Below are 8,532 nucleotides of genomic sequence, written 5' to 3' on the forward strand. Positions count from 1 at the left end.
GGAGGAAATGACAGTTGCCAACAGAAGAGAGGCCTATGAAGAGGTCACGGTTGGAAAATATTATTGACCTCAAAATGACCTTCAGTAGGACAGTGCTCCAGTTGAAGGATGACTAAGCCTAGGCTAAACTTTCTCTCCCTCTCTCCCTCCTTCCCTCCCTTCCTCCCTCTCTCTCTTTCTCCCTCCCTCTCTCTCCCTCTGTCCCTGTAGCTGTTTCTCTCTCTCTATTCCTCTTCCTCTCTTCCTCTCCCTCTTCCCCCTTCCTCCTTCCCGCCTCCCTCTGTCTCCCTCTCTCTCTCCCTCCTTCTTTCTTCCTCTTTCACTTCCTCTCCCCTCTCCTCTTCTCACTCTCTATCTGTCCCTGTCCTTGTCACTCTCTTTCTCTCCCTCTTCCTCTCGCTCTCTCACTTCCTCCATCTTTCCGCCTTCCCCCTCTATCTCCCTCTGTCCCTCTGTCCTTCTCGCTCCGTCTCTTCTCTTCTTCTCCCTCTCTCAAGTCATGATCTCACGTATTCCATTCCAGGCTGGCTTCCAACTCCCTGTATATCTTGAGTCTCCTGGGGTGTTTGAATCACAGACATATACCGCTGATATGGTTCTAGAGATCAAACCCAGGGCCTCGAGTATGACAGCCAAGCACTCCACCCACTGAGCTACATTCCCAATCCCCAAAATCAAACATTTGAAAACTAAATGTGGTTCTTTAGCTTTTACAAAGTAAGTTGTCTTGTTACTAAAAGTAAGTTATTTCAGTACACAATATGCTACCATGGGATGCATACAGATAATAAAAGATTACCATAGTGAGTCAGGGAAAGTATATATCAGTCTACATAGCTATCCATTCCTGTGTCTGTTTTAGGGGACACAGGAGTAGAGGGTTATGTATACACACATACATATATATAATGCATACACACACATATATAATGCACACACACATATATAATGCATACACACATACATATATAATGCATACACACACACATATATATAATGCACACACACATATATAATGCACATACACACATATATATAATGCAGACACACATATATTTATATAATGCATACACACACATATATATATAGCAGACACACATACATATATATAATGCACACACACATATATATGTAATGCACACACACATATACATGTAATGCACACACACATATATATAATTCACACACACACATATATATATATATAATGCGCACATGCACACACACACACACACACACACACACACACAAAATCCTCTACAGCACATGCAACATTTTTACTTCACAAAATGTGGGTTTTTTTTTACTTTTTATTGATTCTTTCTGAATTCCACACCATGCACCTCAATCCCACTCACCTCTCCCTTTCCTCATACCCACCCTCCATCCTTGCAACTTTTCCCCACTACAGAGAAAGAAATCTCACTGTGGACGCTGTAATGTGTCTCAGAGTGTCCCACACTCATACCCTTTTGTCCACACCTTTGCTTACAAATGCTCACGGCCGTGAGTCGATGGTCTGGTATGAGGCCTCTGGCTCCTGCTATGCTATTAATACAGGAACCTTACTGGGATTCCTCTCAGGTATCCTGTTGTATCCTGTGTCATGGAAATCCCACAGTTTTGGATGTGTTGGTCTGGCTCCTTAATGCAATTCAGCAGTTCACCAAGGAGTAAACATGGAGTGGGCCTACTCCAAGCCTGGACCTGGGGAGTATCCGAGCTGGGCCTGCTGGCTCTATCAGGGCCAGCTCCACTGCACTGCCCAGATGAGGTGCAGGGCCTGCTCTCTCGAGTGCTGCAGCAGGTATGAGGTAGGGACAGCTCTCCTGCTCTCATAACACCAGGACCAGCTCTGTCATAGTGACAGTTGAGAAATGAGGCCAGTTCTGCACAGCTCTAAGACATCAACATGTCCCTAGGCAGCAGCCCAGACTAGAGGTGTTCGCCTGGCCTTTGGTGATAACAGACCCCCGCCGCTACCGAGCCATGGGCCTAGACTTGCCCCGCCCCCATGGTAGCACAGGCCAGGACCCCACCATGGTCCCAGGTGGCCTCTCCAGCCAGTCTGGTCCTCACTAGCCTCGAGTCTCCAGTTCTGCCTCTCCTCATGGTGCACTCATCCTTCTCTTTCTCCTCCATTTCTCCACTACTTACTTGTTCATTGTAGTGGTTTCTGGGGTCGCTGAGTGTCTGGGGTCATCTCAGGAGTGCTATGCCCAACTCGTGTATTACGGTGCTGGGCAGGAATCATCTTGGGTGTGGCCACCCCGCACCCCCAGGCCTGCACAGTACTGGACTGGTGGTTGTCTCAGGCTAGCTCCCTGTCTGGCCCTCTGGTGCTGGACTGGTGGCCATCTCAGGCTCGCTTTTTCCAGGGAATGGTAGGCTACTAATCATTCCGATGTTCATAGGGCAGAACACTAAGGGCAGACACAGCCTCTCTCCTCTCTGCCATTCCTGACGCACAGCAGCCACCACCCGATGCCTCTCAGGGCAGGCTTCAACATTCTTCCTGTAGTCCTTACCTTGTATTAGACCTCTAGACTTTTCATCTTACATATTTACTACCCCTTTCCACCATATCTGAAGCTTTGCTAGTATTTGATATAAATAGATACTTTTACTGCAATAACTAATTGATTGTCTTAATATCTTTTTTCTAGGTATACATGAGTCTCTTTTAATAGATAGTAGATAGATAGATAGATAGATAGATAGATAGATAGATAGATAATCAATAGATAGATGTCTTATAATTGGTTCACAGAGAATTAAAGAACACATGTATGGCATATTCTTTAAGATAGAAACTTAAATATACACCCTCTAATATATGGAAGATTTGTGGCTAGGTGATTACATCATTTAACATTTACTATTAATTATAGAAGGCATGATTGCTTGACCTGCAGAAACTTACTGAGTTTCGGATATTATAGGCCTCATTTGCTGGCAATTTGAAGAGCTCAAACTCAAAATGATAGGGTTGAGTTTCAGTAGATATAAACAAGAAAAATTTAACCTTAGAGAAGAAAACCATGTTTCAAAGATCAAGTAATCAAAGTAATCTTTATTATCCTGGCAAATACTTTTTGAGACAGAGGCTCGCTATGTAGCCTGGGTTGCCTGGAGCACACTATGTAGACCAACCTGGCCTTAAACTCATAAAAATCTACCTGCCTCTGCTTCCAAAGTGCTAGTATTAAAGTATGCACCATGACGCCTGGCTTGCAGATGAAATCTTAAGATTTCAAAGACTGAAATACATTAAGTCAGGTCAACATAATTTTGTGGTCAGATATGCTACTTGACATAACTACTAAATTAGAAAAAAATTATATATATTATATATAATTTCATATGTAATTCTTCATTTATTGTTTTTATTCGAATTTATTTGCTACAATTTCAATTTATATGAATCTATTATGTATACACATGTATACACACATACACACTTATACACACACATGTACACACACATATATATGTATACACACACACACACACACACACACACAAATTTGGGGTTAAGGGACTAAGGAAACATCAAGACCATATTTTACGATGTGTCAGACAAACTTCATGTATGGCCCTAAAGCTCAGTGACTATTCCATGCTACCAAAGTTTCCCTACTCCCTCATTATTGAATGTTGAACCATTAAAAAGGAAACAGAACAACAGAGCAACAGAAGTCCAGTGAATGGTCAACAGGTTACTCTCAGGTCAATGGTCAAATTTTCAGTTTCGCATTGCATGTTGCATTAATGGAGCAGTCTGTTGCTGAGGAAACATTTGTATGCAAAGGCACTCATTTTGTTTCATCTTCACAGTAACTGCATAGCGCTGTTATTATGGATTTGTTCTATAGATACAGATGGTCAGGCTCGGTGAACTTAAAAGGACTCAATAGAGGTTCATTTGAGTAATTACTCGCTGAATGGCTAGGATGTGCCAGAGGCAGCTCCTAAGTAACAGCCAAAACTGAACTCAAATCTGATAATTAAACCTACTGTCAAAAAAAACCCGTTGTTTTCAGAATCTTTCTTCACAGAGAAAAACAGGCAATGGCTTCCATCCATTGGAGCTGGCACGTAGCTGAAGCATCTTCCCGTTCCAGCGCTATGCCCGCGCGCCCTTGGCGATGTGAGTTGAGAACAACTGACTCTCCTGAAGGACTTAAAATGGACAGACCTGCCAGGCAGAGCTGAAACAAGCCAGCCCGTCCCAGCCCGTCCCAGCCCCTCCGCACCCGCTCTCCCTCTCCTGCACCTCACCTTCTCACCTCTGCATGCTTCTATTTGAAAAGCTGACAGAAACAAAGCTGCTTTGATGAAAAGGGTGACTGCGGAGAAGAGGAAAAGAAGACGAGGAGGGGAAGAGGAGGAAGCCTGATTGAGGTAAGAGAAAGCAGAAGATGCGTGTTCTGAAGAAGCACGTACGGCCGCACCGGTGAGAGAGAATGAGCTGGGGAGGCGCTCTGTTTGCAAAGAGCATGCATGCTACGTACACGAGAGGACCTGAGTCCAGTCCTCAGAACCTATGGGAAAAGAAGACAACTTTGCTGGACTGCATTGGTGATCAATACCGCACGTAAATACAGATGTGGTGACAAGAAGATCCTCGGGGCTCCCAACCACGTGGTTTAGGAGGTGGATGACATCCCCAAGGATGCACCCAAGATCATTATATTGATTAATATTGATTAATATCCTTATTATTATTGAGTTATTAATAGATATTAGTGCCCTCTAGTGTCCACATGCACACATACACGCACACACATATTTATGCACACACATACTTATGCACATGTGCACATAAACATATAAACACACATGCATGTGCACAAAATATATATAAATTAATGATAAATATAATTTAAAGATGTGTGTATATGTATGTAAGTGTGTGTGTGTGTGTGTGCTGAATAACATTTGAAAGGACAACGTGAAGTATTTAAGAATCACTAAGAAGCCCCTATTGATAAAGGAATCTTGATATGAGACTAGCTTGTCAAATATTAAACCTATGGTAATGCTATCACCAAAAAACCACTAGGGATAGGCAGGAACGTCATGGAGTCACACAGAGAGTGAAGGAAAAACCAAGTGTAAAGGCAGCCTGGTAGATGCCAGAGGACAGCAGAGCTTATTTAATAAATACAACTGAGGTAGGCTAGCCATGCAGAGAAAACTACAAACTTCAGTTCTCACTTCCATGAATACACTGAAGTAAACACAGACTTAAAATTCAAAGGCCATTGGTTTGCACAATCATGAATGGAGCAATCTTTATGATCCATTAAGCAAACTAATTAACAGATTCCATATACTAATTTAAAAGACTTTTTGAGCAAAATATGCTCTAGCATAATGATATCAAATAAAAATATTAGTTTATTCTGTGACAGTGCTATTTCTGTATGACTTACATTTACATACCTATTCTCCATCCAGTCCCCTAATTAGATACTGTTTTCAACGTATCTCACATGATGTGTGTTCAGCCCCAGCTTACACAAATAGAAAGAAGTTGGATTTCGAAGCTGGACAGTCTGACCCAGAAACTGGGCATCAAGCTAAATCACTTCCCCAGTAATGCGCTGAGTAGGAAAATGTATGGATAACAATTATGGCCACAGGGATTCTACGTTGGCCACACTGACGGTAACAAAAGACACGCAGCCAATCAGACATGGAGAGGTGATTTATGGAGACAGCTGCTCCCTGGAAGAAGAAATACCGTGATGATTACTATGGCCAATAGTCCTAAGGAAAAAGTTTACCCCGCCGGGCAGAGGCAAATAAAAGCAGCAGGGAAATTACAAGACATGCCGAGATCGATTGTTTCCAAGCACCTGTGAAGTCACTGTATTTCCATGCCAAGTTAGCCATCTTGCTGAAGAGGTAACAGACACATCCTTTCACCTAACAGTCTCATGTTGGAAATTCATTGAGCAAAGACTGGCGTCTTTGAGGAGCTCCCAAAACAGGAAGTTAAACTCTAAGGGTACTTGTCACGATATCGCCAAAAGTGATGTATTGTTTTACTAGAAATTGTCCATGTTCTATCTGTTCTACGGAATGTTAGTTGTTCAGAAAAAAAGAGAGTAGATTCACGGTCATATCTGGAGGGTCCATGTCCGTGTAGTAAGAGATAACTGCCAAATAAAGCATAGGGTCTCCTCCCATTTTAAAATCTCAGAAAAAAAGATAGTATTTTTTAAATAGAGCATTGAAAGGGCGTTAATATTGCTATTGGTCTGTCCCGAGGGTTGGAGAGCGGGGAGGACTGACCTGCCTCCCACCTTTACAGGCAGATACGAGAGTATCCCGCTTGAAAACACTGAGCTGCAAATACATGCTTGCCTATGCACTGATAGACAACACCATGAAGGATATTGAGCAAGGGTAGAAGGAAACCTTTGCTTTGTTCTGCTTTTTGAATAGTATTTTTTTTAAAAAAAAATCTGTTGGACTCAATCTAATGATTTAAAGCTTCATACTACATTTTTTTTTTTTTTTTTTTTTTTTTTCAGAGCTGGGGACCGAACCCGGGGCCTTGCTTGCTAGGCAGCTCTACCACTGAGCTAAATCCCAACCCCTTCATGCTACATTTTAAGGAAATAAATATTCTGCAAAGAGAAATCTATTTGGAAGAACTCATCAGGGCACTAAGGGGTTCTTCTACAAGGAAGGAGAACATCACAGTGATTAATAAAAGGAGAAACCATTCAACTCTAGAAGACAATGTTATAATATCTGAGCTGGCTGAATATGTAGGAGCAAGAACTACCTGGAATTTATCAGAGGCGTGCACGTTATTCAAGCAGGGGTGGCAGAGTGAGGACTGGGACTAGAGACCCTGGCAAGGTAGCAATAACATAGGTTATAAGTAGATACAGTCTTCATGGTCTGCAGAATGCTGTTTGCATATGTGTGAGTTCAAGGCTGACCACTTATTTGGTCTTGGATAACCAATGGTGGGGGAACAGTGTTCTTCCATGAGGAAGAAGATTTCTCCAACTTGCATCCTTTTTCACAATACATACATACACACACACACGCACACAAACACACACACATGCGCACATATGCATACACACATGCACACACACATGCATACACATACACACACATGCACACACACATGCATACACATACACACACACATGCACACACATATGCATACACACATACACACAAACATGCACACAAACATGCACACACATACACACACATGCATACACATATGCATACACACATACACACAAACATGCACACACACACACACACACACATACACACATGCATGCATGCACCAATTTCTTTGAAAGAGTAAGAGGGGTTGGATGGAAAAATTGAAGGAGAATGATTTAATTTTAATTTCAAATAAAAATGTAAGAATTAAAACTTAGACCTATGAACAGATCAAAATAAAAGTCATCTACAGTTCCTACTTCTCTTTTAATAAGTATACATTAGAACAGTAGCGTTGGAAGGAGAAGCAGATGAAAGTGGAAGGTTGGGCTGATAGAAATTCTAATTGGAGAGTAAGCACCTTATGGATATGGATGAGGCTGTAGGTGGAGGTATCACTCCTCTCTCTCATCTCAACTTCTAATGTGAAGTGCTAATTGCTTTAAAAGTAAGAAATCTGAAGAGCAGATAGGTATGTTTTCTCGGGGACTATAAGTAGCGAATTTCAACACCTGATGAATCATGTTATTTCTCATCTCACTTAACAAACCCTAAGAGGCAGCAAAAACTCTCTGTGGAGGAATTGTTTCCCTCAGTGCACAAAGCTCGAGATGGAGACATGGGCCAGAAAATGGAGCAGGAAGATCAGGAAAGAGGAATTATAAAGCTGTCATCACAAATAACACGGTTCTCGGGGTGAGCATAAGAGGGCTCTTGACCACAAGTGCTTGCCTTTCCCTCTGTAGAAGAGCAAATCATCAGAAACTTAGAGATCTACATTTAAAAGAGACAAATAGTAAGTCTCTAGATTATTAGAAACATGAAGAAAATGCTAGGCCGGGTGATGCGTGTGTGACAGAACTTAAGCAAACGCTACAATAGTCACAGAGTGGGCAGAACTAGCTAGAGTACACAGATTACACTCCTGTTTCTGAAAGAATACCTCATGGTCCAGGAAATGAGTTTCCGAGATTCCTGCTGTGTGTGGTAACATGTCCCAGTCAGCCTGTTGCCTTTCATGCAGGCCAACAGGGAGCATGTACTTCAGTTAATTTTCATGTGTAACAGTTTGGTTTCCAAACGGAACTAAGATAGCTCTAGGCCAGAGACTGGTCATCAAGCATATAACAGTGATCATGGAAAACATCTCCATGAACCTACACTTTATAAAACTAGTAAAAGCTTAGGAGTAGACATAATCCTTCGCACTTACTGCCATGCCGAGGACATCTCTGAGTACGCTCCGTACATTAAATTGTTTAATCCTCACAAAATCTACTTAAGTTCATAACGTGGTTGCCTCCTTTTCTCAAGGAGCCAAGGAAC

The 8,532-nt window shown here is 42.1% G+C and overlaps 1 pseudogene; it reads right to left on the reverse strand.

Annotated features, from left to right (window-relative positions):
• Positions 1-2,380: 2,380 nt before the first annotated feature.
• On the reverse strand, positions 2,381-2,501 carry LOC116904741 (annotated as a pseudogene).
• Between the last annotated feature and the right edge of the window lie 6,031 nt (positions 2,502-8,532).

This window comes from Rattus rattus, chromosome 6, assembly GCF_011064425.1.
Source record: "Rattus rattus isolate New Zealand chromosome 6, Rrattus_CSIRO_v1, whole genome shotgun sequence".
In the NCBI taxonomy this organism is placed as follows: domain Eukaryota; kingdom Metazoa; phylum Chordata; class Mammalia; order Rodentia; family Muridae; genus Rattus; species Rattus rattus.